Source organism: Lissotriton vulgaris, chromosome 12 (assembly GCF_964263255.1).
Source record: "Lissotriton vulgaris chromosome 12, aLisVul1.2, whole genome shotgun sequence".
Classification (NCBI taxonomy): domain Eukaryota; kingdom Metazoa; phylum Chordata; class Amphibia; order Caudata; family Salamandridae; genus Lissotriton; species Lissotriton vulgaris.
In genome coordinates this window covers 445,267,656-445,285,811 of record NC_141700.1, presented here as the reverse complement: position 1 = coordinate 445,285,811, position 18,156 = coordinate 445,267,656, and the positions used below count along the sequence as shown (strand labels likewise).

At 31.7% G+C, this 18,156-nt stretch overlaps 4 non-coding genes across 4 annotated transcripts; all 4 read left to right on the top strand.

Annotated features, from left to right (window-relative positions):
* The first annotated feature begins 4,795 nt into the window (after positions 1-4,795).
* Positions 4,796-4,869, top strand: TRNAI-AAU (transfer RNA isoleucine (anticodon AAU)). The gene has a single exon. It is a non-coding gene; the product is annotated as a tRNA-Ile (tRNA).
* Positions 4,870-9,112: 4,243 nt separating this feature from the next.
* Positions 9,113-9,186, top strand: TRNAI-AAU (transfer RNA isoleucine (anticodon AAU)). The gene has a single exon. It is a non-coding gene; the product is annotated as a tRNA-Ile (tRNA).
* Positions 9,187-13,429: 4,243 nt separating this feature from the next.
* TRNAM-CAU (transfer RNA methionine (anticodon CAU)) lies at positions 13,430-13,503 on the top strand. The gene has a single exon. It is a non-coding gene; the product is annotated as a tRNA-Met (tRNA).
* A 1,647-nt stretch (positions 13,504-15,150) lies between these two features.
* Positions 15,151-15,224, top strand: TRNAI-AAU (transfer RNA isoleucine (anticodon AAU)). Its single transcript has one exon. It is a non-coding gene; the product is annotated as a tRNA-Ile (tRNA).
* The last annotated feature ends 2,932 nt before the right edge of the window (positions 15,225-18,156 follow it).

Here is an 18,156-nt window from a genome sequence, read left to right as displayed (position 1 = left end):
TTCATCATCTGCTATTTCTTCAATAGTATGCTATATATTTAGTGAGCCTATTAGTTTAGTCTTTAGAGTATAAAGTTAAAAATGCCAAGGACATACTTTCAATCAGTCTCCAATCCAATACTTGATGCTCCTTTAATGTTGAAAATAGATGTATTTTCTTCTGTATCATGTGTATGTCTATATTTCCTTTGAGGGGAAGCTGATAGAATGATTAGATGAATCAATTGCATATAGGTGATGAATTATTATTTATTGCTAAAACACATGGAAAAAACATTAATGGTTCTAAGTTCTAACACTAAGTATGAACATCTCTTTTGTATTGTAACTTTTTTTAGAGTCATATTAGTTTCTTCATGTTGATATTATATAAGTATAACTTCATGGTAAACCTCTGAAATTAAGCTTTCCAAATCTCCCGGGTGAACTATCATTAGCACTTCTTCATATGCTGGACTTCCAGGAATTTATGCAAAATGGCCTGTTAGCTCAGATGGTTAGAGCGTGGTGCTAATAACGCCAAGGTCACAGGTTCAATCCCTGTACAGGCCGAGTTTAATTGTTTGTAAAAAGATTAATTTTTCTTGTGTCTAATTTTCGACTGTTTATCACCTTGGATCAAACGCTGCTTGAAGGATTGGATGAATACATTTGATATAGTTGTAGAATTAAATATTATTCTGAAAGCTCCTGGAATATCTATTAATGGTTCTAAGTTCTAACTCCAAGTAACTAAATCTCCTATTTATTGCAATTCATTGAGGTCATTTTTGTTTTGTCTTGTTGATGAAATATAAAGATAGTATGAATGTAAACAGCTGAATATAAGCTTTCCAACTATCCCGGGTTAACAATCAGTAGCACTTCATCATCTGCTATTTCTTCAATAGTATGCTATATATTTAGTGAGCCTATTAGTTTAGTCTTTAGAGCAAAATTTTAAAAATGCCAAGGACATAATTTCAATCATTCTCCAAGCCAATACTTGATGCTCCTTTAATGTTGAAAATAGATGTATTTTCTTCTGTATCATGTGTATCCTTATATTTCCTTTGAGGGGAAGCTGATAGAATGATTAAATGAATCAATTGCATATAGGTGATGAATTCTTATTTATTGCTAAAACACATGGAAAAAACATTAATGGTTCTAAGTTCTAACACTAAGTATGAAAATCTCTTTTGTATTGTAATTTTTTTAAAGTCATATTAGTTTCTTCATGTTGATATTATATATTTATAACTTCATGGTAAACCTCTGAATTTAAGCTTTCCAAATCTCCCGGGTTAACTATCATTAGCACTTCTTCATATGCTGGACTTCCAGGAGTTTATGCAAAATGGCCTGTTAGCTCATATGGTTAGAGCGTGGTTCTAATAGCAACAAGGTCACAGGTTCGATCCCTATACAGGCCAAGTTTAATTGTTTGAAAAAAGATTAATTTTTTCCTTCGTCACATTCTTGACTATTTATTACCTTGGATCAAACGCTGCTTGAAGGATTGGATAAATACATTTGATATAGTTGTAGAATTAATTATTATTCTGAAAGCTCCTGGAATATCTATTAATGGTTCTAAGTTCTAACGCCAAGTAACTAAATCTCTTATTTATTGCAATTCATTGAGGTCATTTTTGTTTTGTCTTGTTGATGAAATATAAAGATAGTATGAATGTAAACAGCTGAATATAAGCTTTCCAACTATCCCGGGTTAACAATCAATAGCACTTCATCATCTGCTATTTCTTCAATGGTATGCTATATATTTATTGAGCCTATTAGTTTAGTCTTTAGAGAATAAAGTTAAAAATGCCAAGGACATACCTTCAATCAGTCTCCAAGCCAATACTTGATGCTCCTTTAATGTTGAAAATAGATGTATTTTCTTCTGTATCATGTGTATGTCTATATTTCCTTTGTGGGGAAGCTGATAGAATGATTAGATGAATTAATAGCATATAGGTGATGAATTGTTATGTATTGCTAAAACACATGGAAAAAACATTAATGGTTCTAAGTTCTAACACTAAGTATGAAAATCTCTTTTGTATTGTAATTTTTTTAAAGTCATATTAGTTTCTTCTTGTTGATATTATATATTTATAATTTCATGGTAAACCTCTGAAATTCAGCTATCCAAATCTCCCGGGTTAACTATCATTAGCACTTCTTCACATGCTGGACTTCCAGGAATTTGGGCAAAATGGCTTGTTAGCTCAGATGGTTAGAGCGTGGTGCTAATAACGCCAAGGTCACAGGTTAGATCCCTGTACAGGCCAAGTTTAATTGTTTGAAAAAAGATTAATTTTTCTTGTGTCTCATTTTTGACTGTTTATCACCGTGGATCAAACACTGCTTGAAGGATTGGATGAATACATTTGATATAGTTGTAGAATTAATTATTATTCTGAAAGCTCCTGGAATATCTATTAATGGTTCTAAGTTCTAACTCCAAGTAACTAAATCTCTTATTTATTGCAATTCATTGAGGTCATTTTTGTTTTGTCTTGTTGATGAAATATAAAGATAGTATGAATGTAAACAGCTGAATATAAGCTTTCCAACTATCCCGGGTTAACAATCAGTAGCACTTCATCATCTGCTATTTCTTCAATAGTATGCTATATATTTAGTGAGCATATTAGTTTAGTCTTTAGAGCAAAAAGTTAAAAATGCCAAGGACATACTTTCAATCAGTCTCCAAGCCAATACTTGATGCTCCTTTAATGTTGAAAATAGATGTATTTTCTTCTGTATCATGTGTATCTCTATATTTTCTTTGAGGGGAAGCTGATAGAATGATTAAATGAATCAATTGCATATAGGTGATGAATTGTTATTTATTGCTAAAACACATGGAAAAAACATTAATGGTTCTAAGTTCTAACACTAAGTATGAAATTCTCGTTTGTATTGTAATTTTTTTAAAGTCATATTAGTTTCTTCATGTTGATATTATATATTTATAACTTCATGGTAAACCTCTGAAATTAAGCTTTCCAAATCTCCTGGGTTAACTATCATTAGCACTTCTTCATATGCTGGACTTCCAGCAATTCATGCAAAACGGCCTGTTAGCTCAGATGGTTAGAGTGTGGTGCTAATAACGCCAAGGTCACAGGTTCGATCCCTGTACAGGCCAAGTTTAATTGTTTGTAAAAAGATACATTTTTCTTGTGTCTCATTTTTGACTGTTTATCACCTTGGATCAAACGGAGCTTGAAGGATTGGATGAATATATTTCATATAGTTGTAGAATTAATTATTATTCTGAAAGCTCCTGGAATATCTATTAATGAGACTAAGTTCTAACGCCAAGTAACTAAATCTCTTATTTATTGCAATTCATTGAGGTCATTTTTGTTTTGTCTTGTTGATGAAATATAAAGATAGTATGAATGTAAACAGCTGAATATAAGCTTTCCAACTATCCCGGGTTAACAATCAGTAGCACTTCATCATCTGCTATTTCTTCAATAGTATGCTATATATTTAGTGAGCCTATTCGTTTAGTCTTTAGAGTATAAAGTTAAAAATGCCAAGGACATACTTTCAATCAGTCTCCAAGCCAATACTTGATGCTCCTTTAATGTTGAAAATAGATGTATTTTCTTCTGTATCATGTGTTTGTCTATATTTCCTTTGAGGGGAAGCTGATAGAATGATTAGATGAATCAATTGCATATAGGTGATGAATTATTATTTATTGCTAAAACACATGGAAAAAACATTAATGGTTCTAAGTTCTAACACTAAGTATGAACATCTCTTTTCTATTGTAATTTTTTTAGAGTCATATTAGTTTCTTCATGTTGATATTATATAAGTATAACTTCATGGTAAACCTCTGAAATTAAGCTTTCCAAATCTCCCGGGTTAACTATCATTAGCACTTCTTCATATGCTGGACTTCCAGGAATTTGTGCAAAACGGCCTGTTAGCTCAGATGGTTAGAGCGTGGTGCTAATTACGCCAAGGTCACAGGTTCAATCCCTGTACAGGCCGAGTTTAATTGTTTGTAAAAAGATTAATTTTTCTTGTGTCTAATTTTTGACTGTTTATCACCTTGGATCAAATGCTGCTTGAAGGATTGGATGAATACATTTGATATAGTTGTAGAATTAATTATTATTCTGAAAGCTCCTGGAATATCTATTAATGGTTCTAAGTTCTAACTTCAAGTAACTAAATCTCCTATTTATTGCAATTCATTGAGGTCATTTTTGTTTTGTCTTGTTGATGAAATATAAAGATAGTATGAATGTAAACAGCTGAATATAAGCTTTCCAACTATCCCGGGTTAACAATCAGTAGCACTTCATCATCTGCTATTTCTTCAATAGTATGCTATATATTTAGTGAGCCTATTAGTTTAGTCTTTAGAGCAAAATTTTAAAAATGCCAAGGACATAATTTCAATCAGTCTCCAAGCCAATACTTGATGCTCCTTTAATGTTGAAAATAGATGTATTTTCTTCTGTATCATGTGTATCTTTATATTTCCTTTGAGGGGAAGCTGATAGAATGATTAAATGAATCAATTGCATATAGGTGATGAATTCTTATTTATTGCTAAAACACATGGAAAAAACATTAATGGTTCTAAGTTCTAACACTAAGTATGAAAATCTCTTTTGTATTGTAAATTTTTTTAAAGTCATATTAGTTTCTTCATGTTGATATTATATATTTATAACTTCATGGTAAACCTCTGAAATTAAGCTTTCCAAATCTCCCGGGTTAACTATCATTAGCACTTCTTCATATGCTGGACTTCCAGGAATTTGTGCAAAATGGCCTGTTAGCTCAGATGGTTAGAGCATGGTGCTAATAACGCCAAGGTCACAGGTTCGATCCCTGTACAGGCCAAGTTTAATTGTTTGAAAAAAGATTAATTTTTCTTGTGTCTCATTTTTGACTGTTTATCACCGTGGATCAAACACTGCTTGAAGGATTGGATGAATACATTTGATATAGTTGTAGAATTAATTATTATTCTGAAAGCTCCTGGAATATCTATTAATGGTTCTAAGTTCTAACTCCAAGTAACTAAATCTCTTATTTATTGCAATTCATTGAGGTCATTTTTGTTTTGTCTCGTTGATGAAATATAAAGATAGTATGAATGTAAACAGCTGAATATAAGCTTTCCAACTATCCCGGGTTAACAATCAGTAGCACTTCATCATCTGCTATTTCTTCAATAGTATGCTATATATTTAGTCAGCCTATTAGTTTAGTCTTTAGAGCAAAAAGTTAAAAATGCCAAGGACATACTTTCAATCAGTCTCCAAGCCAATACTTGATGCTCCTTTAATGTTGAAAATAGATGTATTTTCTTCTGTATCATGTGTATCTCTATATTTCCTTTGAGGGGGAGCTGATAGAATGATTAAATGAATCAATTGCATATAGGTGATGAATTGTTATTTATTGCTAAAACACATGGAAAAAACATTAATGGTTCTAAGTTCTAACACTAAGTATGAAAATCTCTTTTGTATTGTAATTTTTTTAAAGTCATATTAGTTTCTTCATGTTGATATTATATATTTATAACTTCATGGTAAACCTCTGAATTTAAGCTTTCCAAATCTCCCGGGTTAACTATCATTAGCACTTCTTCATATGCTGGACTTCCAAGAGTTTATGCAAAATGGCCTGTTAGCTCAGATGGTTAGAGCGTGGTTCTAATAGTGACAAGGTCACAGGTTAGATCCCTATACAGGCCAAGTTTAATTGTTTGAAAAAAGATTAATTTTTTCCTGCGTCACATTCTTGACTATTTATTACCTTGGATCAAACGCTGCTTGAAGGATTGGATAAATACATTTGATATAGTTGTAGAATTAATTATTATTCTGAAAGCTCCTGGAATATCTATTAATGGTTCTAAGTTCTAACGCCAAGTAACTAAATCTCTTATTTATTGCAATTCATTGAGGTCATTTTTGTTTTGTCTTGTTGATGAAATATAAAGATAGTATGAATGTAAACAGCTGAATATAAGCTTTCCAACTATCCCGGGTTAACAATCAATAGCACTTCATCATCTGCTATTTCTTCAATGGTATGCTATATATTTATTGAGCCTATTAGTTTAGTCTTTAGAGAATAAAGTTAAAAATGCCAAGGACATACCTTTAATCAGTCTCCAAGCCAATACTTGATGCTCCTTTAATGTTGAAAATAGATGTATTTTCTTCTGTATGATGTGTATGTCTATATTTCCTTTGTGGGGAAGCTGATAGAACGATTAGATGAATCAATTGCATATAGGTGATGAATTGTTATGTATTGCTAAAACACATGGAAAAAACATTAATGGTTCTAAGTTCTAACACTAAGTATGAAAATCTCTTTTGTATTGTAATTTTTTTAAAGTCATATTAGTTTCTTCTTGTTGATATTATATATTTATAATTTCATGGTAAACCTCTGAAATTCAGCTATCCAAATCTCCCGGGTTAACTATCATTAGCACTTCTTCACATGCTGGACTTCCAGGAATTTGGGCAAAATGGCTTGTTAGCTCAGATGGTTAGAGCGTGGTGCTAATAACGCCAAGGTCACAGGTTAGATCCCTGTACAGGCCAAGTTTAATTGTTTGAAAAAAGATTAATTTTTCTTGTGTCTCATTTTTGACTGTTTATCACCGTGGATCAAACACTGCTTGAAGGATTGGATGAATACATTTGATATAGTTGTAGAATTAATTATTATTCTGAAAGCTCCTGGAATATCTATTAATGGTTCTAAGTTCTAACTCCAAGTAACTAAATCTCTTCTTTATTGCAATTCATTGAGGTCATTTTTGTTTTGTCTTGTTGATGAAATATAAAGATAGTATGAATGTAAACAGCTGAATATAAGCTTTCCAACTATCCCGGGTTAACAATCAGTAGCACTTCATCATCTGCTATTTCTTCAATAGTATGCTATATATTTAGTGAGCCTATTAGTTTCGTCTTTAGAGCAAAAAGTTAAAAATGCCAAGGACATACTTTCAATCAGTCTCCAAGCCAATACTTGATGCTCCTTTAATGTTGAAAATAGATGTATTTTCTTCTGTATCATGTGTATCTCTATATTTTCTTTGAGGGGAAGCTGATAGAATGATTAAATGAATCAATTGCATATAGGTGATGAATTGTTATTTATTGCTAAAACACATGGAAAAAACATTAATGGTTCTAAGTTCTAACACTAAGTATGAAAATCTCGTTTGTATTGTAATTTTTTTAAAGTCATATTAGTTTCTTCATGTTGATATTATATATTTATAACTTCATGGTAAACCTCTGAAATTAAGCTTTCCAAATCTCCTGGGTTAACTATCATTAGCACTTCTTCATATGCTGGACTTCCAGCAATTTATGCAAAACGGCTTGTTAGCTCAGATGGTTAGAGTGTGGTGCTAATAACGCCAAGGTCACAGGTTCGATCCCTGTACAGGCCAAGTTTAATTGTTTGTAAAAAGATACATTTTTCTTGTGTCTCATTTTTGACTGTTTATCACCTTGGATCAAACGGAGCTTGAAGGATTGGATGAATATATTTCATATAGTTGTAGAATTAATTATTATTCTGAAAGCTCCTGGAATATCTATTAATGAGACTAAGTTCTAACGCCAAGTAACTAAATCTCTTATTTATTGCAATTCATTGAGGTCATTTTTGTTTTGTCTTGTTGATGAAATATAAAGATAGTATGAATGTAAACAGCTGAATATAAGCTTTCCAACTATCCCGGGTTAACAATCAATAGCACTTCATCATCTGCTATTTCTTCAATGGTATGCTATATATTTATTGAGCCTATTAGTTTAGTCTTTAGAGAATAAAGTTAAAAATGCCAAGGACATACCTTCAATCACTCTCCAAGCCAATACTTGATGCTCCTTTAATGTTGAAAATAGATGTATTTTCTTCTGTATCATGTGTATGTCTATATTTCCTTTGTGGGGAAGCTGATAGAACGATTAGATGAATCAATTGCATATAGGTGATGAATTGTTATTTATTGCTAAAACACATGGAAAAAACATTAATGGTTCTAAGTTCTAACACTAAGTATGAAAATCTCTTTTGTACTGTAATTTTTTTAAAGTCATATTAGTTTCTTCTTGTTGATATTATATATTTATAATTTCATGGTAAACCTCTGAAATTCAGCTATCCAAATCTCCCGGGTTAACTATCATTAGCACTTCTTCACATGCTGGACTTCCAGGAATTTGGGCAAAATGGCTTGTTAGCTCAGATGGTTAGAGCGTGGTGCTAATAACGCCAAGGTCACAGGTTAGATCCCTGTACAGGCCAAGTTTAATTGTTTGAAAAAAGATTAATTTTTCTTGTGTCTAATTTTTGACTGTTTATCACCGTGGATCAAACACTGCTTGAAGGATTGGATGAATACATTTGATATAGTTGTAGAATTAATTATTATTCTGAAAGCTCCTGGAATATCTATTAATGGTTCTAAGTTCTAACTCCAAGTAACTAAATCTCTTATTTATTGCAATTCATTGAGGTCATTTTTGTTTTGTCTTGTTGATGAAATATAAAGATAGTATGAATGTAAACAGCTGAATATAAGCTTTCCAACTATCCCGGGTTAACAATCAATAGCACTTCATCATCTGCTATTTCTTCAATGGTATGCTATATATTTATTGAGCCTATTAGTTTAGTCTTTAGAGCATAAAGTTAAAAATGCCAAGGACATACCTTCAATCAGTCTCCAAGCCAATACTTGATGCTCCTTTAATGTTGAAAATAGATGTATTTTCTTCTGTATCATGTGTATGTCTATATTTCCTTTGAGGGGAAGCTGATAGAACTATTAGATGAATCAATTGCATATAGGTGATGAATTGTTATTTATTGCTAAAACACATGGAAAAAACATTAATGGTTCTAAGTTCTAACACTAAGTATGAAAATCTCTTTTGTATTGTAAATTTTTTTAAAGTCATATTAGTTTCTTCATGTTGATATTATATATTTATAACTTCATGGTAAACCTCTGAAATTAAGCTTTCCAAATCTCCCGGGTTAACTATCATTAGCACTTCTTCATATGCTGGACTTCCAGGAATTTGTGCAAAATGGCCTGTTAGCTCAGATGGTTAGAGCATGGTGCTAATAACGCCAAGGTCACAGGTTCGATCCCTGTACAGGCCAAATTTAGTTGTTTGAAAAAAGATTAATTTTTCTTGTGTCTCATTTTTGACTGTTTATCACCTTGGATCAAACGCTGCTTGAAGGATTGGATGAATATATTTAATATAGTTGTAGAATTAATTATTATTCTGAAAGCTCCTGGAATATCTATTAATGGTTCTAAGTTCTAACGCCAAGTAACTTAAACTCTTATTTATTGCAATTTATTGAGGTCATTTTTGTTTTGTCTTGTTGATGAAATATAAAGATAGTATGAATGTAAACAGCTGAATATAAGCTTTCCAACTATCCCGGGTTAACAATCAATAGCACTTCATCATCTGCTATTTCTTCAATGGTATGCTATATATTTATTGAGCCTATTAGTTTAGTCTTTAGAGCATAAAGTTCAAAATGCCAAGGACATACCTTCAATCAGTCTCCAAGCCAATACTTGATGCTCCTTTAATGTTGAAAATAGATGTATTTTCTTCTGTATCATGTGTATCTCTATATTTTCTTTGAGGGGAAGCTGATAGAATGATTAAATGAATCAATTGCATATAGGTGATGAATTGTTATTTATTGCTAAAACACATGGAAAAAACATTAATGGTTCTAAGTTCTAACACTAAGTATGAAAATCTCGTTTGTATTGTAATTTTTTTAAAGTCATATTAGTTTCTTCATGTTGATATTATATATTTATAACTTCATGGTAAACCTCTGAAATTAAGCTTTCCAAATCTCCCGGGTTAACTATCATTAGCACTTCTTCATATGCTGGACTTCCAGCAATTCATGCAAAACGGCCTGTTAGCTCAGATGGTTAGAGTGTGGTGCTAATAACGCCAAGGTCACAGGTTCGATCCCTGTACAGGCCAAGTTTAATTGTTTGTAAAAAGATACATTTTTCTTGTGTCTCATTTTTGACTGTTTATCACCTTGGATCAAACGGAGCTTGAAGGATTGGATGAATATATTTCATATAGTTGTAGAATTAATTATTATTCTGAAAGCTCCTGGAATATCTATTAATGAGACTAAGTTCTAACGACAAGTAACTAAATCTCTTATTTATTGCAATTCATTGAGGTCATTTTTGTTTTGTCTTGTTGATGAAATATAAAGATAGTATGAATGTAAACAGCTGAATATAAGCTTTCCAACTATCCCGGGTTAACAATCAGTAGCACTTCATCATCTGCTATTTCTTCAATAGTATGCTATATATTTAGTGAGCCTATTAGTTTAGTCTTTAGAGCAAAATTTTAAAAATGCCAAGGACATAATTTCAATCAGTCTCCAAGCCAATACTTGATGCTCCTTTAATGTTGAAAATAGATGTATTTTCTTCTGTATCATGTGTATCTTTATATTTCCTTTGAGGGGAAGCTGATAGAATGATTAAATGAATCAATTGCATATAGGTGATGAATTCTTATTTATTGCTAAAACACTTGGAAAAAACATTAATGGTTCTAAGTTCTAACACTAAGTATGAAAATCTCTTTTGTATTGTAAATTTTTTTAAAGTCATATTAGTTTCTTCATGTTGATATTATATATTTATAACTTCATGGTAAACCTCTGAAATTAAGCTTTCCAAATCTCCCGGGTTAACTATCATTAGCACTTCTTCATATGCTGGACTTCCAGGAATTTGTGCAAAATGGCCTGCTAGCTCAGATGGTTAGAGCATGGTGCTAATAACGCCAAGGTCACAGGTTTGATCCCTGTACAGGCCAAATTTAGTTGTTTGAAAAAAGATTAATTTTTCTTGTGTCTCATTTTTGACTGTTTATCACCTTGGATCAAACGCTGCTTGAAGGATTGGATGAATATATTTAATATAGTTGTAGAATTAATTATTATTCTGAAAGCTCCTGGAATATCTATTAAAGGTTCTAAGTTCTAACACCAAGTAACTAAATCTCTTATTTATTGCAATTCATTGAGGTCATTTTTGTTTTGTCTTGTTGATGAAATATAAAGATAGTATGAATGTAAACAGCTGAATATAAGCTTTCCAACTATCCCGGGTTAACAATCGGTAGCACTTCATCATCTGCTATTTCTTCAATAGTATGCTATATATTTAGTGAGCCTATTAGTTTAGTCTTTAGAGCATAAAGTTAAAAATGCCAAGGACATACCTTCAATCAGTCTTCAAGCCAATACTTGATGCTCCTTTAATGTTGAAAATAGATGTATTTTCTTCTGTATCATGTGTATGTCTATATTTCCTTTGAGGGGAAGCTGATAGAACTATTAGATGAATCAATTGCATATAGGTGATGAATTGTTATTTATTGCTAAAACACATGGAAAAAACATTAATGGTTCTAAGTTCTAACACTAAGTATGAAAATCTCTTTTGTATTGTAATTTTTTTAAAGTCATATTAGTTTCTTCATGTTGAAAATATATATTTATAATTTCATGGTAAACCTCTGAAATTCAGCTATCCAAATCTCCCGGGTTAACTATCATTAGCAGTTCTTCACATGCTGGACTTCCAGGAATTTGGGCAAAATGGCTTGTTAGCTCAGATGGTTAGAGCGTGGTGCTAATAACGCCAAGGTCACAGGTTCAATCCCTGTACAGGCCGAGTTTAATTGTTTGTAAAAAGATTAATTTTTCTTGTGTCTAATTTTTGACAGTTTATCACCTTGGATCAAATGCTGCTTGAAGGATTGGATGAATACATTTGATATAGTTGTAGAATTAATTATTATTCTGAAAACTCCTGGAATATCTATTAATGGTTCTAAGTTCTAACTCCAAGTAACTAAATCTCCTATTTATTGCAATTCATTGAGGTCATTTTTGTTTTGTCTTGTTGATGAAATATAAAGATAGTATGAATGTAAACAGCTGAATATAAGCTTTCCAACTATCCCGGGTTAACAATCAGTAGCACTTCATCATCTGCTATTTCTTCAATAGTATGCTATATATTTAGTGAGCCTATTAGTTTAGTCTTTAGAGCAAAATTTTAAAAATGCCAAGGACATAATTTCAATCAGTCTCCAAGCCAATACTTGATGCTCCTTTAATGTTGAAAATAGATGTCTTTTCTTCTGTATCATGTGTATCTTTATATTTCCTTTGAGGGGAAGCTGATAGAATGATTAAATGAATCAATTGCATATAGGTGATGAATTCTTATTTATTGCTAAAACACTTGGAAAAAACATTAATGGTTCTAAGTTCTAACACTAAGTATGAAAATCTCTTTTGTATTGTAAATTTTTTTAAAGTCATATTAGTTTCTTCATGTTGATATTATATATTTATAACTTCATGGTAAACCTCTGAAATTAAGCTTTCCAAATCTCCCGGGTTAACTATCATTAGCACTTCTTCATATGCTGGACTTCCAGGAATTTGTGCAAAATGGCCTGCTAGCTCAGATGGTTAGAGCATGGTGCTAATAATGCCAAGGTCACAGGTTCGATCCCTGTACAGGCCAAATTTAGTTGTTTGAAAAAAGATTAATTTTTCTTGTGTCTCATTTTTGACTGTTTATCACCTTGGATCAAACGCTGCTTGAAGGATTGGATGAATATATTTAATATAGTTGTAGAATTAATTATTATTCTGAAAGCTCCTGGAATATCTATTAAAGGTTCTAAGTTCTAACACCAAGTAACTAAATCTCTTATTTATTGCAATTCATTGAGGTCATTTTTGTTTTGTCTTGTTGATGAAATATAAAGATAGTATGAATGTAAACAGCTGAATATAAGCTTTCCAACTATCCCGGGTTAACAATCGGTAGCACTTCATCATCTGCTATTTCTTCAATAGTATGCTATATATTTAGTGAGCCTATTAGTTTAGTCTTTAGAGCATAAAGTTAAAAATGCCAAGGACATACCTTCAATCAGTCTCCAAGCCAATACTTGATGCTCCTTTAATGTTGAAAATAGATGTATTTTCTTCTGTATCATGTGTATGTCTATATTTCCTTTGAGGGGAAGCTGATAGAACTATTAGATGAATCAATTGCATATAGGTGATGAATTGTTATTTATTGCTAAAACACATGGAAAAAACATTAATGGTTCTAAGTTCTAACACTAAGTATGAAAATCTCTTTTGTATTGTAATTTTTTTAAAGTCATATTAGTTTCTTCATGTTGATATTATATATTTATAATTTCATGGTAAACCTCTGAAATTCAGCTATCCAAATCTCCCGGGTTAACTATCATTAGCAGTTCTTCACATGCTGTACTTCCAGGAATTTGGGCAAAATGGCTTGTTAGCTCAGATGGTTAGAGCGTGGTGCTCATAACGCCAAGGTCACAGGTTCGATCCCTGTACAGGCCAAGTTTAATTGTTTGTAAAAAGATACATTTTTCTTGTGTCTCATTTTTGACTGTTTATCACCTTGGATCAAACGGAGCTTGAAGGATTGGATGAATATATTTCATATAGTTGTAGAATTAATTATTATTCTGAAAGCTCCTGGAATATCTATTAATGAGACTAAGTTCTAACGCCAAGTAACTAAATCTCTTATTTATTGCAATTCATTGAGGTCATTTTTGTTTTGTCTTGTTGATGAAATATAAAGATAGTATGAATGTAAACAGCTGAATATAAGCTTTCCAACTATCCCGGGTTAACAATCGGTAGCACTTCATCATCTGCTATTTCTTCAATAGTATGCTATATATTTAGTGAGCCTATTAGTTTAGTCTTTAGAGTATAAAGTTAAAATGCCAAGGACATACTTTCAATCAGTCTCCAAGCCAATACTTGATGCTCCTTTAATGTTGCAAATAGATGTATTTTCTTCTGTATCATGTGTATGTCTATATTTCCTTTGAGGGGAAGCTGATAGAATGATTAGATGAATCAATTGCATATAGGTGATGAATTATTATTTATTGCTAAAACACATGGAAAAAACATTAATGGTTCTAAGTTCTAACACTAAGTATGAACATCTCTTTTGTATTGTAATTTTTTTAGAGTCATATTAGTTTCTTCATGTTGATATTATATAAGTATAACTTCATGGTAAACCTCTGAAATTAAGCTTTCCAAATCTCCCGGGTTAACTATCACTTCTTCATATGCTGGACTTCCAGGAATTTGTGCAAAACGGCCTGTTAGCTCAGATGGTTAGAGCGTGGTGCTAATTACGCCAAGGTCACAGGTTCAATCCCTGTACAGGCCGAGTTTAATTGTTTGTAAAAAGATAAATTTTTCTTGTGTCTAATTTTTGACTGTTTATCACCTTGGATCAAATGCTGCTTGAAGGATTGGATGAATACATTTGATATAGTTGTAGAATTAATTATTATTCTGAAAGCTCCTGGAATATCTATTAATGGATTCTAAGTTCTAACTCCAAGTAACTAAATCTCCTATTTATTGCAATTCATTGAGGTCATTTTTGTTTTGTCTTGTTGATGAAATATAAAGATAGTATGAATGTAAACAGCTGAATATAAGCTTTCCAACTATCCCGGGTTAACAATCAGTAGCACTTCATCATCTGCTATTTCTTCAATAGTATGCTATATATTTAGTGAGCCTATTAGTTTAGTCTTTAGAGCAAAATTTTAAAAATGCCAAGGACATAATTTCAATCAGTCTCCAAGCCAATACTTGATGCTCCTTTAATGTTGAAAATAGATGTATTTTCTTCTGTATCATGTGTATCTTTATATTTCCTTTGAGGGGAAGCTGATAGAATGATTAAATGAATCAATTGCATATAGGTGATGAATTCTTATTTATTGCTAAAACACATGGAAAAAACATTAATGGTTCTAAGTTCTAACACTAAGTATGAAAATCTCTTTTGTATTGTAAATTTTTTTAAAGTCATATTAGTTTCTTCATGTTGATATTATATATTTATAACTTCATGGTAAACCTCTGAAATTAAGCTTTCCAAATCTCCCGGGTTAACTATCATTAGCACTTCTTCATATGCTGGACTTCCAGGAATTTGTGCAAAATGGCCTGTTAGCTCAGATGGTTAGAGCATGGTGCTAATAACGCCAAGGTCACAGGTTCGATTCCTGTACAGGCCAAATTTAGTTGTTTGAAAAAAGATTAATTTTTCTTGTGTCTCATTTTTGACTGTTTATCACCTTGGATCAAACGCTGCTTGAAGGATTGGATGAATATATTTAATATAGTTGTAGAATTAATTTATTTATCTGAAAGCTCCTGGAATATCTATTAATGGTTCTAAGTTCTAACACCAAGTAACTAAATCTCTTATTTATTGCAATTCATTGAGGTCATTTTTATTTTGTCTTGTTGATGAAATATAAAGATAGTATGAATGTAAACAGCTGAATATAAGCTTTCCAACTATCCCGGGTTAACAATCGGTAGCACTTCATCATCTGCTATTTCTTCAATAGTATGCTATATATTTAGTGAGCCTATTAGTTTAGTCTTTAGAGCAAAAAGTTAAAAATGCCAAGGACATATTTTCAATCAGTCTCCAAGCCAATACTTGATGCTCCTTTAATGTTGAAAATAGATGTATTTTCTTCTGTATCATGTGTATCTCTATATTTCCTTTGAGGGGAAGCTGATAGAATGATTAAATGAATCAATTGCATATAGGTGATGAATTGTTATTTATTGCTAAAACACATGGAAAAAACATTAATGGTTCTAAATTCTAACACTAAGTATGAACATCTCTTTTGTATTGTAATTTTTTTTAAGTCATATTAGTTTCTTCATGTTGATATTATATATTTATAACTTCATGGTAAACCTCTGAAATTAAGCTTTCCAAATCTCCCAGGTTAACTATCATTAGCACTTCTTCATATGCTGGACTTCCAGGAAATTGTGCAAAACGGCCTGTTAGCTCAGATGGTTAGAGCGTGATGCTAATAACGCCAAGGTCACAGGTTCGATCCCTGTACAGGCCAAGTTTAATTGTTTGAAAAAAGATTAATTTTTCTTGTGTCTCATTTTTGACTGTTTATCACCTTGGATCAAACACTGCTTGAAGGATTGGATAAATACATTTGATATAGTTGTAGAATTAATTATTATTCTGAAAGCTCCTGGAATATCTATTAATGGTTCTAAGTTCTAACGCCAAGTAACTTAAACTCTTATTTATTGCAATTTATTGAGGTCATTTTTGTTTTGTCTTGTTGATGAAATATAAAGATAGTATGAATGTAAACAGCTGAATATAAGCTTTCCAACTATCCCGGGTTAACAATCGGTAGCACTTCATCATCTGCTATTTCTTCAATAGTATGCTATATATTTAGTGAGCCTATTAGTTTAGTCTTTAGAGCATAAAGTTAAAAATGCCAAGGACATACCTTCAATCAGTCTTCAAGCCAATACTTGATGCTCCTTTAATGTTGAAAATAGATGTATTTTCTTCTGTATCATGTGTATGTCTATATTTCCTTTGAGGGGAAGCTGATAGAACTATTAGATGAATCAATTGCATATAGGTGATGAATTGTTATTTATCGCTAAAACACATGGAAAAAACATTAATGGTTCTAAGTTCTAACACTAAGTATGAAAATCTCTTTTGTATTGTAATTTTTTTAAAGTCATATTAGTTTCTTCATGTTGATATTATATATTTATAATTTCATGGTAAACCTCTGAAATTCAGCTATCCAAATCTCCCGGGTTAACTATCATTAGCAGTTCTTCACATGCTGGACTTCCAGGAATTTGGGCAAAATGGCTTGTTAGCTCAGATGGTTAGAGCGTGGTGCTAATAACGCCAAGGTCACAGGTTCAATCCCTGTACAGGCCGAGTTTAATTGTTTGTAAAAAGATTAATTTTTCTTGTGTCTAATTTTTGACAGTTTATCACCTTGGATCAAATGCTGCTTGAAGGATTGGATGAATACATTTGATATAGTTGTAGAATTAATTATTATTCTGAAAGCTCCTGGAATATCTATTAATGGTTCTAAGTTCTAACTCCAAGTAACTAAATCTCCTATTTATTGCAATTCATTGAGGTCATTTTTGTTTTGTCTTGTTGATGAAATATAAAGATAGTATGAATGTAAACAGCTGAATATAAGCTTTCCAACTATCCCGGGTTAACAATCAGTAGCACTTCATCATCTGCTATTTCTTCAATAGTATGCTATATATTTAGTGAGCCTATTAGTTTAGTCTTTAGAGCAAAATTTTAAAAATGCCAAGGACATAATTTCAATCAGTCTCCAAGCCAATACTTGATGCTCCTTTAATGTTGAAAATAGATGTATTTTCTTCTGTATCATGTGTATCTTTATATTTCCTTTGAGGGGAAGCTGATAGAATGATTAAATGAATCAATTGCATATAGGTGATGAATTCTTATTTATTGCTAAAACACTTGGAAAAAACATTAATGGTTCTAAGTTCTAACACTAAGTATGAAAATCTCTTTTGTATTGTAAATTTTTTTAAAGTCATATTAGTTTCTTCATGTTCATATTATATATTTATAACTTCATGGTAAACCTCTGAAATTAAGCTTTCCAAATCTCCCGGGTTAACTATCATTAGCACTTCTTCATATGCTGGACTTCCAGGAATTTGTGCAAAATGGCCTGCTAGCTCAGATGGTTAGAGCATGGTGCTAATAACGCCAAGGTCACAGGTTCGATCCCTGTACAGGCCAAATTTAGTTGTTTGAAAAAAGATTAATTTTTCTTGTGTCTCATTTTTGACTGTTTATCACCTTGGATCAAACGCTGCTTGAAGGATTGGATGAATATATTTAATATAGTTGTAGAATTAATTATTATTCTGAAAGCTCCTGGAATATCTATTAAAGGTTCTAAGTTCTAACACCAAGTAACTAAATCTCTTATTTATTGCAATTCATTGAGGTCATTTTTGTTTTGTCTTGTTGATGAAATATAAAGATAGTATGAATGTAAACAGCTGAATATAAGCTTTCCAACTATCCCGGGTTAACAATCGGTAGCACTTCATCATCTGCTATTTCTTCAATAGTAT